At 40.6% G+C, this 20,866-nt stretch overlaps 1 pseudogene; it reads right to left on the bottom strand.

The window, feature by feature from the left end:
* Positions 1-3,241: 3,241 nt before the first annotated feature.
* On the bottom strand, positions 3,242-14,001 carry LOC104084713 (uncharacterized; annotated as a pseudogene).
* Positions 14,002-20,866: the final 6,865 nt, after the last annotated feature.

The raw sequence follows: 20,866 nt of genomic DNA, 5'->3' as shown, positions 1-20,866 counted from the left end.
GGTTTGTCTTAGGTTTTTTATTTGGGGGGGGGGGGGGGTCAAACAATAGTAAGGAAGATGGGAATGGAGTTCCCAACCGTCCGATCAAGGGAAATCAAGGGACGAGATTGATCAACACCAAAACGGTGTCGTTTAGGGATTAAACGGGGTCGTTAGGTTAAGTGCAAGGCTGGACCGATTTGGGAATTGGGCTCGATGGCTTTGGGGGGGGGGGGGGGATTTGGGCCTAGAAATTGTTTTGGCCCAAATTCGGGACCAAACAAAACTCTTTTTTTTCCTAATAAGATTAATTAAAAACCTAAATTAAGTCTTAAATCAATCTAATTTGTAGAATTAAAATTAATTATCTATTTCTAATATTTAAATAATTAATTAATTTTAAACTAATTAAAGGAGAATACTAATTTAACTAAAATCTACAAATGACCAATGTTTTTGTGATTTTGTTTAATAATGTAATTAATTTATGTAATTGAATCCTAAATGCAATTAAGACTTAAAATGCTATGCATGAAATATTTTAGATATTTTTTGTATTTTTCTCATGATTTTAAAATGTTAAATATGCAACTTAATGCAAGCAATAATTAACAAGAAATCCCTAAAAATTCTATAAAAATTAAAATAATTAGAAAAATATATTTTGTGAATTTGTAGGAGTATTTTTAATCGGGCAAAAATCACGTGCTCACAATTGTCCCTCTTTGCTCGGAAACACGAAGAATTTTTGGGCTAAGCTAAAGTGAGCGAATACGAGCGATTTTTGCTCGTTTGGATACTCCATGGGAAGCATTTTGAAAAGGTTTGACCGAACCTTGCTTCCGAGGTTGCCTACATATCATTGGCTATAAAGGAATTAGGTCAGTGTAGTTTGGAAGTTTTGGTAGCTGGGACTACCGAGAAGCTGTGATTTCACTGTTGTTGCTGCTGGTACAGCTTGCTGAACTCCGTATTATACCGAAATCAAAATGAAAAGAAACTAAGCAAGTCTATCGGCTATGAGTTACAAGATTCCTATCTATATGTCTTCAGAAACTTGACTTCGAGTCTTCTACAGTTCTGTTGTGCATCTCGAACTATCGACTCGCATTCTTGAGCGGACTTCTGCCACCTCTGACTTGAACTTGAAATAAATTCCCTCATTCTCCAGGTGGGCGGCTGCCAATGATTTGAACTTGAAATGAATTCCCTCGTTCTCCAGGTGGGCGCCTGCCGACTCAAAACCTAAAATAGATTCCTTCATTCTCCAGGTGGGCGCCTGATGACTTAAAACTTGAAGTGAATTCCCTCATTCTCCGAGTGGGCGTCTGATGACTCAAAACTTGAAATGAATTTCCTCATTCTCTAGGTGGGCGCCTGAAGACTTAAAACTTGAAATGAATTTCCTCATTCTCTAGGTGGGCGCCTGATGCCTTAAAACTTGAAATAGATTCCCTCATTCTCCAGGTAGACACCTGATGATTTGAAACTTGAAATGAATTCTCTCATTCTCCAGGTGGGTACCTGATGACCAAAAACATGAAATAAATTTTCTCGTTTTCCAGGTGGGCGCCTGGTGGTTTAAAGATTGGAAATGAATTCCCTCATTCTCTAGGTGGGTTCCTGGTGCAGCCTTAAAATTTGAAATAAAATTCCCTCGTTTTCCAAGTGGACGCGTGGTACTTACTTGCACTTGAAATACGTTCCCTCATTCTCCAGGTGGGTGCCTACAATCACGATAGCATAGACAAAACAAAGGGTCCTCAAAATTTATGAGTGTTAGTTGAAATCCTATTATCGAGGAGGGTCTTGAAAATTTGAAATTAGATCCCATTATCTAGGAGAGTCCTGAAAATTTGAAATTAAATCCCATTATCCAGGAGGGTCCTAAAAGTTTGAAACTGAACTTATCTGGAACATGCTTTCCTCATGGAGTATTCCTACAAAGCAAACGAAATTTCTTGCCCTTGTTTCAATCAAAGAAAATTTCGTTAGTTGGAAAATATAGTGGTTAGTTTGTGGTGTCCTTGCTGAAGGTATCTGCTCCTGCCGCTACCACGCTTCATTCTAATTAACTACTTCGGCTAACAAAGAGTTGTTTGACATTTTGATTGAACCTCGACCACAGAAAACCTATGAATCTGAATCCCTTACACTCAACTAGTTGTGTGGCATCTTTATTCAAACAATTGTTGAACCTCTACTTTTCCTCGAAATCCACGAATCACTTTATCACCTGAACTTCAGTTATCACCTTATTGCTTATTCAATTATCAACTTCGCCTTGTGCAATCAAAAAGCTGTAATGGGCTTTGAAATCCTTTCTTGCTTGCTTAACAAAGACTCACTTGACAGGGACTTAGAAAAATAAACCCTAAAGAAACGAAGCGAAGTGACTTCGTGAAATAGGAGTAAAGAGGAAAATTTTGAACAAAGACGACTATTTGGAGAATAGTGAAGAAGAGACTTATCTGGGTGAAGCAGCTGGCTCCAATGATCATGACATGCATTTCGGATTGATCAGCCAAATCCATTCAACCAATCATATTTCAGCTCATGCCACGTTTTCATACCTCAAAAATGAGACTTTCATAATACAATCCCTCTATAAAGTCACGAACCTCATTCGGCTCGTAATGCCCCGAAGGGTTTTCCCCAGCAAACCTCTCTCATTCGTTCATCTCTCAGCTCACCATCACCTTATGGTGCCTGTGAGAGTTTTCACCAATAAGATTCTCATTTTAAATTTTCTCGACTCACCATCGCCTTATGGTACCCGTGAGTGTTTTCACCGATAAGACTCTTTCATTTTATCCATTTTCCTTGTGTCCATGAGCAAAATGTTGCCCCTGATACCTCTATCTTACTTGACTTGACATTCTTAAAGATTGATCGGAAGGTCTTTCTTTGAACTGTAATGTAGGCTTTTGGACATGGCTAGAAAGAAAGGTGGCATGAACGCTCAAAATAATATAAAAATGAAAGGGGTTCAAATTTACAAATTTCAGAATAAGATCCTTTGCAAAATTAAAACTTCTGCCCTAGTTCTTTGAATCTGGGGACACTTTCGATTTTATTTTGATGGGACCGAACCTCAGAGTAAGGCTGCCTACGTATCCTTAACGGAATCAGGTCGAATGTAGTTCAAACATTGTTTTGTTTTGGTTACTTTTTTTTTCTTTTTCTTCTTTTTTATTTATTTATTATTTTTCTCATTTTACCTCTGATTCCAAAAGAGGGGCATGAAAGAAAATAAATAAGGCTAAAAAAGGGTAACAAATGATAAAAGTATTTGGATAGCAGAACAATATGTCTTCGTCATTCCAATCTTTGAAACATGCCAAATACAAATAACACAATTGAAAACAAACGAAGAAGTCATAAATAATATCTCTTCTGCATCAGAATTAATAGCCATATCTACATATTTGCCTTCTATGTATATCAAATACAAAGCCCCATTGGGCAACACTCTAGTCACAATGAACGGCCCCTGCCAGTTTGGGGCGAACTTGCCTTTAGCTTCAGCTTGATGTGGAAGGATGCATTTCAATACTAGCTAGCCCACTTCAAATTTTCGGGGACGCACCTTCTTATTGTATTCTCTTGCCATTCACCTCTGATACAATTGAGCATGACATACTGCTGCCAATCTTTTCTCATCAATCAGACTCAACTGCTCCAGTCGGGTGTTAACCCACTCATCATCATCAATTTCAACTTTCGCAACAATCCGATGGGACGGAATATCAACTTTCGTAGGTATGACTACCTCAGTTCCATATACCAGCAAATAAGGAGTTGTACCTACAGAAGTGCGAACAGTAGTGCGATAACCAAGTAAAGCAAAAGGCGACTTTTCATGCCACTGCCTAAAACCTTGCACCATCTTATGAAGTATCTTCTTTATGTTCTTGTTGGCTGCCTCAACAACTTTGTTTTCCTTGGGGCGATACAGAGTGAAGTTTCAGTGCATAATCTTGAACTGTTGGCATACCTCTTTCATCAAATGACAGTTGAGCTTAGCAGCATTATCTGTGATGATCACCTTGTGAATTTCGAATCGGCAAATGATATTTGCATGAACAAAATCTACTACCGCCTTCTTGGTCACAGACTTGAAGGTTATAGCTTCGATCCACTTGGTGAAGTAATCAATGGCCACCAGAATAAACCTATGCCCGTTTGATGCTGTTGGTTCAATAGGTCCAATGATGTCCATGTCCCAAGCAACAAAAGGCCAATGTGCTGACATTGTGTGCAACTCAGATGGTGGGGAATGAATAAAATCACCGTGCACATGGCATTGATGATACTTGCGAACAAAGCTGATGTAATCTCGTTCCATGGTGAGCCAATAATAACCTGCTCGAAGAATCCTCTTTGCCAAAACATACCTGCTCATATGCGGCCCACAAACCCCGAAATGTACTTCGGCCATGATAGCGAAGCTTGTTTAGCATCTATGCACCTTAGTAGTCCTAGATCTGGAGTCCTCTTGTACAAGATTCCTCTGCTAAAGAAATATTCACTAGCCAGACGTCGAATGGTTCTCTTTTGATCACCTGTGGCATGTACCGGATAAATCCCAGACTTGATGTACTCCTTGACATCGTAGAACCAAGGTTCACTATCAATTTGAAAAATATGATGTACCACTTAGTTTCAAGACTTCCAAATTTGAAAAATATGATGGACATAGATACTCCATAGCCCACCTGAAAAGGTATTGCAATCAGCTAAGAGGTGTAGGAAGAAATGAAGAATTGCTAATGGCTTATTTTGGGGAAAGCCTTACGGGAGTAGCCTCCGAATGGTTTATGGATCAAGACACATCTCGCTGGTACGTCTGGGATGACATGGCCCGGGCCTTTGGCAAACAGTTCCAATACAACATCGACATCGCCCCGGACTGCAATTCCCTTTCAAACATTGTTTTGTAGTTCAAGCATTGTTTTGTTTTGGTTACTTTTTTTTCTTTTTCTTCTTCCCTTTTTTCCTTTTTTTTTTCATTTATTATTTTTGTCATTTTACCTCTGATTCCAAAAGAGGGGCATGAAAGAAAATAAATAAGGCTAAAAAAAGGGTAACACATGATAAAAGTGTTTGGATAGCAGAACAATATGCCTTCGTCATTCCAATCTTTGAAATATGCCAAATACAAATAACACAATTGAAAACAAACGAAAAAGTCATAAATAATATCTCTTCTGCATCAGAATTCATAGCCATATCTACACATTTGCCTTCTATGTATGTCAAATACAAAGCCCCATTGGGAAACACTCTAGTCACAATGAATGGCCCCTCCCAGTTTGGGGCGAACTTGCCTTTACCTTCAACTTGATGTGGAAAGATGCGTTTGAATACTAGCTGGCCCACTTCAAATTAATGGGGATGCACCTTCTTATTGTATTCTCTTGCCATTCTCCTCTGATACAATTGAGCATGATATACTGCTGCCAATCATTTCTCATTAATCAGACTCAACTACTCCAGCCGGGCTTTAACCCACTCATCATCATCAATTTCAACTTTCGCAACAATCCGAAGGGACGGAATCTCAACTTCTGTAGGTATGACTGCCTCAATTCCATATACCAGCAAATAAGGAGTTGCACCTACTGAAGTGCGAACAGTAGTGCGATAACCCAGTAAAGCAAAAGGCAACTTTTCATGCCACTGCCTAGAACCTTGCACCATCTTACGAAGTATCTTCTTTATGTTCTTGTTGGTTGCCTCAACAACTCTGTTTTCCTTGGGGAGATACGGAGTGAAGTTTCGGTGCATAATCTTGAACTGTTGGCATACCTCTTTCATCAAAGGACAGTTGAGCTTAGCAACATTATCTGTGATGATCACATTGTGAATTTCTGAATTGGCAAATGATATTTGCATGAACAAAATCTACCACTGCCTTCTTGGTCACAAACTTGAAGGTTACAGCTTTGATCCACTTGGTGAAGTAATCAATGGCCACCAGAATAAACCTATGCCCGTTTGATGTTGTTGGTTCAATAGGTCCAATGACGTCCATGCCCCAAGCAACAAAAGGCCAATGTGTTGATATTATGTGCAACTAAAATGGAGGGGAATGAATAAAATCACCATGCACCTGGCATTGATGACACTTGCGAACAAAGCTGATGTAATCTCATTCCATGGTGAGCCAATAATAACCTGCTCGAAGAATCTTCTTTGCCAAAACATACCCGCTCATATGCGGCCCACAAACCCTGGAATGTACTTCGGCCATGATAGCGAAGCTTGTTTAGCATCTATGCACCTTAGTAGTCCTAGATCTGGAGTTCTCTTGTATAAGATTCCTCCGCTCAAGAAATATTCACTAGCCAGACGTCGAATGGTTCTCTTTTGATCACATGTGGCATGTACCGGATAAACCCCATACTTGATGTACTCCTTGACATCGTGGAACCAAGGTTCACCATCAATTTCCTCTTCAACCATATTACAATAAGCGTGCTGATCACGTACTTGGATATGCACGGGGTCGACATAAGTCTTATACGGATGGTGTAACATTGACACCAAAGTAGCCAAGGCGTCGGCAATCTCATTATGAATCATGGGGATATGCTTGAATTCTGCTGAACTGAATTGTTAACAAAGATCATGCAGACATTGTGGGTACGGTATAAGCTTCAAATCCCAGGTCTCCCTGAATCTAGTGAACTAGAAAATTCGAGTCTCCCAGAACTAGTATCTCTTGGACTCCCATATCTATAGCTAACCTCAAACCCAGAATGTATGCTTCGTACTCGGCCATGTTGTTGGTGCAATAAAATCGAAGTTGGGTTGTTATAGGGTAGTGATGCCCTATTTCAGAAATGAGTATCGCCCCTATTCTGGCGCCTTTCATGTTAGAAACTCCATCAAAGAAGAGTTTACAACCTGGCTTTTCCTCATGATCAAACTCATCAACATACATTACTTATTCATCAGGAAAATGAGTCTTCAATGACTTATACTATTCATCCACCGGATTCTTGGGCAAGTGATCGGCTAAGGCTTGGGCTTTCATCGCGGTCTGGGTCACATAGATGATGTCAATTTCTGTGAGTAAAATGTGCCTCTTTGCAAGTCTTCCTATGGGCATAGGTTTCTCAAAGATATACTTTATAGGATCCATGCGAGAAATGAGGTAAGTAGTGTAGGACGACAGATAATGCTTCAGCTTTTGTGCTACCTAAGTTAGGGCGCAACGGGTCCTTTCGAGAAAAGTATACTTAACCTCATAATGAGTGAACTTTTTGCTGAGGTAATAAATGACTTGCTCTTTCTTTCCCGTGATGTCGTGTTGACCCAGTACACAATCAAAAGAATTATCCAAGACCGTCAGATAGAGGATCAAAGGTCTCCTAGGCTCCGGCGGGACCAACACAAGTGGGTTTGACAGGTACCTTTTGATATTATCAAATGCTTCCTGACACTCATCAGTCCACTTAACCGCAACATTCTTCTTCAGCAACCTAAAAATGGGCTCACAAGTCATCATGAGTTGAGCAATAAACCTGCTGATGTAGTGTCACGACCGAACTTCCACCATCGGGACCGTGATGGCACCTAACGTTGCACTTGCTAGGCAAGTCAACATTCGAGATTCACAAGATAAAAATCGTAAAACTTGCAGAGAATTACTACAATTCAACTAATGATAAATTAATAAGGAAACGAAATTTCATAACAATATCGTGTATATATATATATATATATCTACCCATGATCTGGAGTCACAACTCCTAGACTACTACGATTTATCTACAAGTATTTGGCTGAAGGAAAAATAAAACTATTTATGAACCAAAGAAAAACAGTATAATGAGCAAATAGGATGGGGCTCCAGGGTCTGCAGACGTCGGCAGATCTAGCATGGGTCTCCGGGTAAAGAAGTCAACAGCAAAGCTCAGAATCAGCTTGTACCGATACCTGGATCTGTACAGAAAGTGCAGAGTGCAGCATTAGTACAACCGACCCCATGTACTGGTAAGTGTCGAGCCTAATCTCGGCAAAGTAGTGATGAGGCTAGGATAAGACACCCACATATAACCTCTGCAGTATAATCATACAAGTAGCAACAACAGTAATAAAAGGAATAAAGCAGGAAATAATGGGAAGGGGACATACAGAGAGGAATGAGAAACAGTGATAAGGAAGAATCAACAATATGCCTTAAACAACTTAAGCAAATAAAACAGTAAAGGAAAACTACACGGCATCACCCTTCGTTCTTTTACTCTCAACCTCACTATATGAAACAGTAGAACGTCACGTCATCACCCTTCGTGTAGTAACTCTCTCATAATACGATACGACATCACCCTTCGTGCATTATCACTCACAAACCATGGCACGCCATCACCCTTCGTGCATCAATACTCACTAACAAACATTGCACGACATCACCCTTCGTACTTTATACTCTTTCCTCACCAAAAAAGAGATCAATAACAACGGAGAGACAGAAATATCATAAATCAGTATTACTTCAATATTTAATGCCACAATATCAATCTCAACCTTGAGTTAATACTTAACAATTACCAAATTTCAGTAAAAACAGGATAAGAGATGCCCAACATAACAACTAGCTAAGCTAAGCTAAGCATGAACAAGTTGAATAACAACTACAACAGTTATAATAATAGGACTCACTCGCATGCTATGACTCGAAAACAATGCATAGGTTCTCATCACCTCACCTATACATTGTACTCAACAACCAAATATGTAGCAAATAGTCAATCAACACCTAATCCCTCAAGCCAAAGTTAGACATGACACTTACCTCGATCCGCAGGCCACTCACTACTCAAGCATCACTTTTCCTCTAGAATTCACCTCCAACACACTCGTATCTAGTCATAATTAGCTTAATAACATCAATTATCTCTAAAAAAAATCAATCTCAATACACAATTATAGGTTTCCCAAATTTCCCCCCAAAAACTCAAAACCGACCCCGGGCTCGCTTGGTCAAAACTCGAGATTCGGACCAAAATCGGTTCACCCATTCACCCCCGAGCCCGAATATGTAATTAGTTTTGAAATCCGATCCCAAATTGAGGTCCAATTTTCAATTTCCCAAAAATACCTAATTCTACCCAAACCCCCAATTTCTACCATGAAATTCCTAGATTTTAGGTTGAATTCTTGTAAAATGAAGTGAAAGATTGAAAGAAACGAGTTAAGGAACACTTACCTATGATTTGGGGAAGAAAAGGTCGGAAAAATAGCCCCTGGGTCTTCTATCTTTTGAAAATGAGGAGAAAATGGCTTGATGAACTCACTGCCCAGCGACCTTCGCACCTGCGGTGCTTTGGTCGCATCTACGGATCCACATGTGCGGACCTGACGTCTCCTTCTTTGGAAAAGGACTGGGTCGATTGGGGCCGCACCTGCGGACAAGGTTCTGCTTTTGCGGTCCCGCTCCTGTGGAAAATGGCATCCCAGGCTTGGGTCGCACCTGCGGGGATATTTCTCGCAGCTGCGACCAAAGGCTCGCAGGTGCGGGCACACCAGATCTAGTGCACCAGCAACCCTGTTGAGGTTTGAACTCAACTTGCGCATCGCCCGAATTGCACCTGATCCCTCGGGGCTCCAAACCAAACATGCACACAAGTCTAAAAACATCATACATACTTGCTCGTGTGATCAAATTGCCAAAATAACACATAGAACTATGAATTTAACATCAAAACATATGAAATTCTCAAGAACACTTTAAAATTTCTATTTTCTCAATTGAAGGTCCTAATCACGTCAAATCAGTTCCGTTTCTCACCAAATTTCACAGATAAGGTATAAATTTCATAACAGACTTGTACCGGGCTCCGGAACCAAAATACGGACCCAATACCGACCATATCAAACATTAAGCAAATTCTTTAAAATTATTAATTTTCATTCTTTCAATTTTAGTCAAAAATTCATTTCTCGAGCTAGGGATCTCAGAATTCGATTCTGGGCATACGCCCAGATCCCATATTTTACTACGGACCAACCAGGATAGTGGAAATACGGGTCCGGGTCCGTTTACTCAAAACGTTGACCAAAGTCAATAAAAATCACTTTTAAAGGTCAAACATTATTATTTCTTCAATTCCTCACATAAAAGCTTTTCAAAAATACGCCCGGCCTATGCACGCAAATTGAGGAGGATAAAAATAAGATTTTTAAGGCTAAAGAAAGCATAATGGAGTTATTAAACACAAGATGACCCTTTGGGTCATCACATGTAGTTTAACCTCCCGAGCAGGCTCATCACCTCAGTTTTATTCTTTGGCGGTGGTAATTCTTGGATGTCTTTGTTCTTTGACGGATCCAGATCAATACCACGTCAACTGACTATGAATCCCAAAAGTTTCCCCGACGGGACACTAAATGCACATTTTGCCGGGTTGAGCTTAAGGTTGTACATGCGGAGCCTTTGGAAAAACTTACTAAAGTCTCCAACATGGTCGGACTACTTCTTTGACTTTATGATCACATCATCTACATAAACCTCAATTTCCTTGTGCATCATGTCATGAAATATGGTGGTCATAACCCTCATATAAGTTGCCCCAACATTCTTCAAATCAAATGGCATTACCCGGTAGCAATATGTCCCCTATGGCGTGATGAATGCTGTCTTTTCTGCATCTTCCTCGTCCATCAGGATCTGGTGATATCCCACATAGCAATCCACAAAAGACATGATCTCATGCTTGACACAATTATCAATCAGAATGTGGATATTTGGCAATGGAAAGTTATCTTTTGGACTTGCCTTGTTGAGATCATGATAATCAACGCATACCCTGGTCTTACCATCCTTCTTTGGTAATGGAACAACATTAGCTAACCATGTGGGATATCGAGTGACCCAAATGACCTTTGCATCAAGCTGCTTTGTGATTTCTTCTCTGATCTTCACACTCATGTCAGTCTTGAACTTCCTTAACTGTTGCTTGACAGGAGGGAATGCTGGATCGGTTGGCAATTTATGAACTACCAAATCAATACTCAAACCTGGCATGTCTTCATACGACCATGCAAAAATCATCTTTATATTTAAACAGTGTTTGATTACTTCTTCCTTGATTTGTGGTTCTAGATGCACACTTATCTTGGTTTCCCTGATATTATCTTGATCTCCTAAATTGATTGCTTTAGTTTCATTCAAATTAGGCTTGGGTTTTTCTTCAAATTGATTTAGTTCTCTACTGATTTCCTCAAATACTACTTCTTCATCATATTCTGTTTCATCATCACACTCTACTTCTTGGATTATTATTTCAGAATTAGATTGGCTTTTAAGACTCGGCTGAAAATTCCTCATGCATGTCATGTCACTGAAACCAACATAAAAAGTACTGTACAAAAAAAAACAAAATGAAACGCTATCAGGAATAATGGAAAACTGGAGATTGTATTTCATTTATCATAAAAGAATAGAAGGATTTGTACATCAAAAACAAGCAAAAAATAAAAATCTGGATTACAACCCTGGAATAACCTAGATAACAGAAACGAAAACAAAGCAAACTACCAAAACTCCTTCCGGGTGGGGAGAGGAGTAGCTTTCCAATTGCCAAGCTTCACATTTGGCCCAACAAGCTGCACATCGGCATTACTGGAACCTTCCCCAATTTCTACCATATTAACATCATCAAATAGACTTTGGGACCTCTTGATCAGCTCTTTATCAAAGTCGACCACAAGTTTTGGACCGTTGATATTGGACGTTTTGCGAGCCCCAGCTTAACAAAAGACTTGGAGATGTGTGGAATAGTCTTATGAAGTGTCCATGCCTTCCTTTTCAACTTTTTAGCCCTCTTCACATCCTTCCCTGTGGGCTTGAATCCCAGATCAAACGTACCAAGACTTTCACGTGGACGCACTGGATGCACAATACCCTATAGAGATGAACCCAGACCTTTGCCCGACATAAAACCATTCTTCAGCATTTCATTTGTTACCATGACAGACGTGGAGGGTAGCTTCAGACTTGGAATGCACTCTCCATCAGGAAGCTTCTCAACAGACACTGTTTCGAAATTTTGGTAGACCCAAGGCCCTTTATCATCTTCAGCTTCAATAAATGGAACAGTTGTGTCATTATAGGCAGATAAGCTCTCGTCATCGTGCACAACTATTTCCTGCCTGTACCATTTGAACTTTACCATTTGATGCAGAGAAAACGGGACTGCCTTAGTAGCATGTATCCAAGGCCTGCCTAATAACAAGTTGTAGGATACAACCACATCTAGCACTTGGAACTCCATAGTGAACTCAACTAACCCTATTGACAATTCGAGCATTATATCATCAACATAATCTTTCCCTCCTCCATCAAAACCTCGAACACATACACTATTCATGTGGATCCTTTCAGTACTGATTTTCAACTTTTGTAAAGTGGACAGAGGGAAAATATTTGCGCTAGAACCGTTATCAACCTGTACCCTCGAGATAACAGAATCCTCATACTTCACTGTGAGATAAAGAGATCGATTGTGATATGTACCCTCCATAGGAAGTTCATCATCTGAGAAGGTGATCCTGTTTGCTTCAAATATCTTGTTAGTAATCTTCTCCAAATGGTTCACCGTGATCTTATCAGGAATATGGGCCTCATTCAAAATCTCCATCAGGGCTTTGCGATGTTCATCTGAATGTATCAACAAATATAAAAGAGAAATCTGAGTTGGTGTTTTCCTTAACTACTCCACAATGGAATATTCTTGCACTTTCATCTTCTTCAGGAACTCTTTCGCATCTTCTTCGGTGACTGGCTTCTTTATTGGGATTTGGCTATCCTTGCAATGCTTGGCTTTCCTCAATTCCTCTGGGGTAAAACATCTCCCGGAACGAGTCAGTCCTCTTGTTTTATTCACTTATTCCTCCACTTCTTTAACTTTATACATTACTATCACTTTCTTGTAATTCTACGGAACATCCTTGGTATTAACTACTGGTAGCTGGGCCACTAGTTTAATAACAACAGGGGCTTGTGATTATGACAGGTTTGCTTGGGATTCCTGGCACAAACACTTTTCGCTTTTCCTGTTTTGCTCCAACATCTTCCGGGGACCCTTTCACGACTAATACACGTGGCTTAATATTGAAAGTGCTTAGCTTTTCTATCACCCTTTCAACTGTCGAGGGTGTTGCCTTTGTAGAAGCTGGAGCTTTAACTGAATTACTTTTGCTGGCACAGATCATTATGACAGATTTGGAAGGCTTCTCGGATTCCCCACCCTTATGAACTATCTCAATCATGTGCATCTCGGCATGGGCCGTCAAGGGATTTTGGTTGATGTTTGGCGCCTCTGGACTTTGGATCACAATTTGATTTGTATCAATAATCCCTTAAATTGCCTTCTTCAAATGCCAACACTTCTCCGTGTCGTACCCCGGGGCATCAGAACAATATGCGCATCTGAGGGAATAATCAAGGTTCCTTGGAGGTGGATTTGGTAACTTCGACTCAATCAGCCTCAGGACGTCCAACTGCCTCAACCTTTGAAACAAACCGGTATAAGACTCTCCCAGAGGAGTGAGTTTCTTTTCGCTGCTGCCTTTTTTTCTATAATCTGGCCTTGCTCGGAAGCTTGGCCCAGTAGGGTTCCGGTATGGTGGTGGGGGTAGATAAGAACTTTGTGGATTTGGAGCATGCCATTGTGGGTAAGGTGGGGGTTGAGCATATGATTGTGCATGGTGGACATGGTATTGGGGTGGTCTGATTGAATATTGAGGGTCTTGTGGTGGGAAATAGTGTTGAGGTGGATTATATGGAGCTTGAGTGTAGGCTTGAGGTTGGGGTTGAAGCTGGGCATACTGGTGAGGTGAACCCCTTGGGCCATGCCATGATCCTGAGACAACCATATCGACATCATCTTTCTTAATGTTTCCTAGCACGCCTCCGGTGCAACCTTGGATCGCCTGCGTGGTTGCCTTTATGGCGGAGAAACTCATGAACTTGCTTGACTTGAGTCCTTCCTCCATCATTCCTCCCATTTTCACCACCTCATTGAAGGACTTTCCTATGGCAGAGTTCAAATGGCAAAGTAAGTAAGCTCTTGGGCTTGAAGGAAGTATTCAACCATTTCATCTTCTTCCATATGAGGGTTGACCCGTGCAGCCTGTTCTCTCAATTGGAAACCATACCCTCTGAAGCTCTTACTGGACCTTTTCTCTATCTTGGTCAAGGATAGGCGATATGGGACAATGTCTTCGTTGTACTGAAAATGCCGAGCAAAGGCCTGAGCCAAGTCATCCAAAGTGTACCACCTGGTAGTGTCCTGGCGGGTGTACTATTCCAATGCTGCACCACTCAAGCTTTGACTAAAATATGCCGTCAACAATTCATCTTTCCCACCAACGCCCCTCATCTTGCTGCAAAACCCTTTTAATGGGCCACGATATGTCCATGCCCATCGTACAAGTCAAACTTAGGCATCCTAAACCCGGCAGGTAGTTGGACATCAGGAAACAAGCACAAATCGTTATAAGCCACACTCACTTGGCTTCCTAAACCTTGCTTATTCCTCAATGATTGCTCCAGACTCGTCACTTTCCTAGATATCTCCTCTTGCTCCACGTTCTTGGGTGGTTTCTCAGTTTCAACATGAGGCTCAACGTGAAGAATGTATGAGTAAGGATTTGGGACTTTGAAGGTGGGTTCTAGAGCATAGTATTGGGTATCAGGGGCTTGGAATACGGACTCACTAGAGGACCTGTGGAGGGTAGCTTGTGGAGGGGGTACAAAAATAGGAGCAGGTGCCAGAGCAGGGTATGGATTTATTTTGGCTGGTGAAGCGTGGAAGATTTGGGACGAAGTTCCGGGGTAGTTGTGGTAAGGGTAAAGCCTGGTGCGTATTGAGGGAAGAGATCAACAGTACTGTGCATTTGGGCCTAGGATAATGGTGGGATGTAGGCAGGGTTTTCTTCATAGTCGGTAGTTAATGAGGGTGGAGGATGTCCCTTGATCCATGCCTGGTACATTTCCGCCATCTGATGTTTCAAACTTTGGACCTCTTCTTTCAGTCCAGATTCAGATTCTACCATCTCCCTTGGTGGGTCAACAACTCCTGTGTCTGTTTCTTTGCTAGCCATGACTTCTTTACGTTTTTGATCTGGTGTTATAGGGGTCACTTGCTAGGATGCCAACAAACTAACCACCTAAACAGAGCCTGTCTTAATGCACACACAATAACTTGGTCAATTTTGAAACATTTAACAGATAGGGAATCACATATTGGGGATGCAATGCACCTGAGCAATAAACGTTTCTAAATGTTTTGCAACGACTGTGTGTTTCATCCCGGCTCTTTTCTCAAAGTTCAAATCCTGATTTCTTTTCCTTTTTTTTGTTTTTTTTGTTTTTTCACTTATTTAATTCTCACTCTTTTCTTCCTTCTTGTTTGGCCTATCTTTTCTTTCTCTTCCTTTTTCCTTTTACTTACTCTCTCTCTCTCTCTCTCTCTCTCTCTTTTTTACAGCCATTATCAAATCCTATGGGGATTGCCTACGTATTATGATACCGCATGAATCAGATCATTACTTAGTTCAGGTAATAAATGCGAAATAAAAGAAAAGAATATTTTTTGGGGTTTTTCAATATTTCATTAATAAAGACAAATATTTTTTTGATTTTCTATTACAAGGACTTAAAAGTACTAACCACTACTGAAGAAAACATACATACTCGAAATAAACAACAACACAACTTTGAACAAAACTCAAGAAAATACAGACTCAAAAACAGAAAAACAAACAATCAAAAATACATAAGAGCCTTCACTAGTACTCCGGGGGCCTGCGGGACATCAGCCGGTCTCCGCACGGGCCTTCGTGCAATATCCTGTTGAAGGTGGTCTAAGTCAACTATCTCCTCGCGAACGAATGTCATCACAGAAGCCAAAAACATAGACCTGGTCATGTCTTCACATTCATGGCATTTCATTGCAACATAATCAGCTATCTCTTTAACCCTCATTCTGATGACACCCTTCTCCTGAGCTTCCAATACCTATGTATCGGTGTTGTTTTGGTTTTGTAGCTGTTGCGTGCTTTCTTGTAGTTGGCAAATCAATGCGTAACAATGCTCTTTTTCTGTCTTGAAATCCTTTGTTTGCTTGACCATTTCATTCTCAAGGGCGACAAGCTTTTTCTTTAAAATTGCTACTTCTTTGTCGTATTTCCGCTTCAATTGGTGGGCTAATTTGGAATATTCTTCCGCACCTTTGGCCAACTTTGCTTGAGCATTTAGCAAGTCTCTTTCGGTCTTTGTCAAGTCATCCGTATAGTCATGCACCTTCATCTTTAGGTTGTTGATGAGTTTTTCATCTCTCTCTCTTCTCACAGGCGTTTCAGTGGCTATCCTCATGTCCCGTTGTTGGGCCCGGAGTGCCTCATTTTCCCGAGTCAATCTCTTCTTTTCTCCTTCGTCCTCAGCAGCCTACAAATTATAATAAAATTTGATTTTTTCAATTTGTTGTTCTAATTTTCTTATGGTGGCCCGATATTCCTTTTCTTTGGCTAACCAAGCCCACTGCTCCATGTATTCGGGTGTTTACCCCCAAATACTGGCATTCACTCAAAATTTGGCGAACCACTTCTTCGGAAAACTGGGCATCAAAGCGAATTTCGACTGCGTAAGTGCTAAAATCTTCATCTCTAGGAACGGTCTGGCATCTTCTAAGTTTTCTTAAAACCCGGTACGGAGCATAGGTTTGGATGCTTCAGAAACCCATTAGCAAGAAATAGGGACCAACGACATCCATATAAACAATCTCATCAACGGGAAGACAACCCAATGTCCATTCTATCTGATCAGCGGTTATAGAATGAAGGCCGGTAACCCAATTTTTGACCCCTTCCGACATTTCGAATCCTGTCACTTGTGTACCAAACTCTCCAATGCAATTTTTCCCTATAGACCCATAGTTCATGTATCGAGGACGGTGACAAAGGTGCTCGATCATCAATATTTGCAACAACAGAGTGCATCCCTCGAAAATCCTAACTCCGGCCTTATAGGAGGTGAGGGTTCAGAATATATTTGATACGATCATGGGCGCAAGGGTATACTTGGTCTAAGTAGTCAGAACATGGACAACCCTGGATACCCACAAATCAATATGCCCGTCTTCCCTTGGAAATACCAAAATGCCTTAAAACGCCACTATGAAGGCAAAGCATCTATGCATCTCCTACTTTGACTGATTTCCTTTACTTCGAATCCCCTTAAATACCTGTATCGCCGGTATATAAAATGAAACAGGAAAGCTCCACCTACCAGACTTTCAGTCTTGGTTTGTCTGTTTATTTTCAGTAAGTCCAGGAACTTGTGAGGAGTAACAGTCCTTGGAGATACTAGATACTTGTGTCTTAATACTTCTGTACTCCCAGTATAACCCGCCATTTCTTCCAAATTAAGAGGCATCCCATTAGCAAGATGGCATTACCTCCCAAGTCCTCCCACCACATGTGGAGTGCTAGTGGAATCTGGTCCATAACCTTCAACGGTAAATTTTGAACAATGCTCATTCTGCATATTTTTAAATTAGGGTGAGCACATTGAACATGGGAGTTTTATTTGTAAACTGACAAGTAAAAGATTTTATACACACACAATATATATATATATATATATATATATATATATATATATATATATATATATATATATATATATACTTTTTGAAAATCCGACTAAAAACAAATTATGGATACTTTTGCAAATACGCCCTCTCGGCACTTCGGGAGGGAAGGTTTTAGGGTTGTGTTTGCTAAGTGGCCAAAAATTAGAAAACAAAGAAGACCATGAGTGGCTATTCTTGCAAAAACAGCCTTTCGGTGTTCCATCGAGACATTTCCAGCTATTTGGCAAAAACGGCATCGCCTAACTTTATTTACGACAAACATTTCCCTATTTTGATTATTTTTTGCAAAACGGGTTGGACCCGATGAGGGTTGCCTACGTATCCCACACCTGGTGGGAATCAAACCCGCGTAGTTCGGTGAGTTTTGACGCACGAAAAAATAAGACTTATTTTTTAAAAGACTCTTTTTTGTTTCTAAATTTTGGCAGAGTTTCACGATATTTTGAACACTGGTATTTTAGAACCGGATGTTTTTCTATCCTACCTCACTCTTGGTTTTGCTTGATTTTCTTTTCCCTACTCTAGAAGCCGGTCAACATACAAGTCGAAATAAATAAATGCACAAGTAGCACGTAAAATACATCATGATGGTCTTTTAAATTGGGTACACCTGTCCTAGACGGATCTATATCTATGTATATATATATATATACACATATATGTACATAATATTTAATTGATTTAAGATCCTAAATTTTAATATTCAATATTTAATATCGAATATAGTGTATGTATATATATATATATATATATATATATATACACACACACAAACACACTAAGTGTATAGTATATATGCTATATAAGATGTACATATAGTATAGTATAGTATATTATATATAAGCTGTATTCGATATAAGATGTATATATAGTATAGTAGAGTATAGTATAGTATATATATACACACCTTAGGTCTGCGGACGTTGGCAGAATTTTGTGTTTTGAATTTCTAATGTTGGCTTGCCTAGCAAGTAAAATGTTAGGTGCCATCACGGTCCCGAGGGTGGGAATTTGGGTCATGACAACAGCCACCGCCGTGCCCAAAAATGCCTGGATTTGCACACAAGGTGTAGGGAATAACGTGGGTACACCAACACAGTAAGTAACAAGTCCAAACTATGGACTGAAGATAGTGTCGAATCCAACCGGTACAAATAACATGAAATAAATGTACGAAAACATAGAGATTCTCTTAAAACAGTTTAGTCATCCGGTACCGAGGACTAGGGGCAATCAATCCCTATGGAGAAGATCCATCTCCAGGTAATAAGTACTTCAGACAAGATCCATGTCTAGGGAAGATTCATCCCTCAATCACATTAACCACGCTCACTGGGGGTGTGTTACAGACTTCGGAGGGGCTCCCACAGCCCAAACGCTATCATAATCATCAATATAACCGTTGCGGCGTGCAGCTCGATCCCATAACTGTCACTCATAACAGGCTTTCGGCCTCACTCAGTCATCAACCTCTCCAGTCTCACCACGGGCTCACAATGTTATGAAAACGACCCGGAACAAATGATATGATAAGTCAAAAAATAACTGAGACTGAGATATGATATAAAGATGCATGATCATAACTGAGTATGGAATACTACATGAAACTAGTGAGATAATAGCAAGAATATGACCGTTAAGGGTCCCAACCATACCGGCACAAAGCCTAAACATAATATCTAGCATGGTTTATAGTTCAACTACTTCATCACATGATAGAAACAAGGATATTAATAGGATAGAGTCACTAACGGTGCCATGGAATCATCCAGGACACAATTCCCACGGTGCACGCGCGCACACCCGTCACTTTCTATGTGCGTCACCTCAATACTAATCACATAACACATAGTTCGGGGTTTCAGACCCTCAGAACCAAGTTTGGAAGTGTTACTTACCTCAAACCAAGCCAAAATCCTACTCCTAGATGTCCTTGCCTCTCGATTCGACCTCCAAATGCCTCGAATGCAGCCACAAGTAATACAACACAATCAACTTAGGCTAAGGGATCAAATCCACAAGAAACGTATCAAATTATAGGCCAAATCCCGAAATCCACTCAAACTCGCCCCCGGGCCCACATTTCAAAATCCGCCAAAAGTCACAAAACTTGAAAGCCCATTCACTCACGAGTCCATACATATAAAATGTATCAAAATCCGACATCATTTGGTCCCTAAAATCCTCAAATTAAACTCTCCAAAATCCCAAGCCCTAATCCCCTATTTTCACCCTTAAATTCCACTAATTAGATGATAAAACAATGGGAAAACACCATAGTTAGGAGTGTTAGAGCTCAAGCCACCTACATCACTGAAAACCTTCGAATCCCCCTTCAAAATCACTCCAAAAGCTCCAAAAACCGACTAAAAATGGTGGAAATGAACCAAAATTCGCAAGGTGTTCTATTTATAGGTTCTGCCAAGGTCTTTCGCACATGTGGCCAAAAATCCTCACCCGCGGTGTCGCTTTTGAGGAAGTTCCTCCGCACATGCGGAAAAATCACTTTAGTCCTTTATTCCACACCTTCCGGCGCGCACCTGCGCATCTCTTTCGCTTCTACGAAACTGGCTCAACTCCTCTCTTCCGCATCTGCGACCCATCCTCGCACATGCGGACTCGCAGGTGAGACCACTCCTACGTACCTGCATACACAGTACTTGTCTTCCATGTACGCATTTGCGGCTACCCCAGCGCACATGTAACCTGTGGAAAACACCAGCAGCCACAGACACCAGCAGATTCATCCATCTCCCAAGTCCAAAATCGATCCGATAACCACTCAAAACTCACCTGAGGCCCTCGGGACCTCAACCGATAATACCAACATACGAACTTAGTCTCACCTTCAAATCACTCAAAAAAACATCAAAACACCAAATTACACTAGGATTCAAGCCTAAGAACTTCTAAACTTTGAAATTTCACAAACGACGCCGAAACCTACCAAACCACGTCCGAATGACCTCAAATTTCACACACACGTCAAAAATGACAGCATGAACCTATCCCAACTTCCAGAAATCCATTTCGACCCCGATATCAAATTTTCCACTAGCGACAAAAATCGCCAAATTTCCAACTTTCGCCAATTCAAGCCTAATTCTATTACGAACCTCCAAATTATATTTCAGACACGCTTCTAAGTCCAAAATTTCCTAACGGATCTAACTAGACCATAAAAATCCAAATCCAAGATCCTTTACACATAAGTC

Source organism: Nicotiana tomentosiformis, chromosome 10 (genome assembly GCF_000390325.3).
Source record: "Nicotiana tomentosiformis chromosome 10, ASM39032v3, whole genome shotgun sequence".
Taxonomy (NCBI): domain Eukaryota; kingdom Viridiplantae; phylum Streptophyta; class Magnoliopsida; order Solanales; family Solanaceae; genus Nicotiana; species Nicotiana tomentosiformis.
The sequence above is the reverse complement of the archived record's forward strand: the minus strand, read 5'-3'. Positions and strand labels throughout refer to the sequence as shown.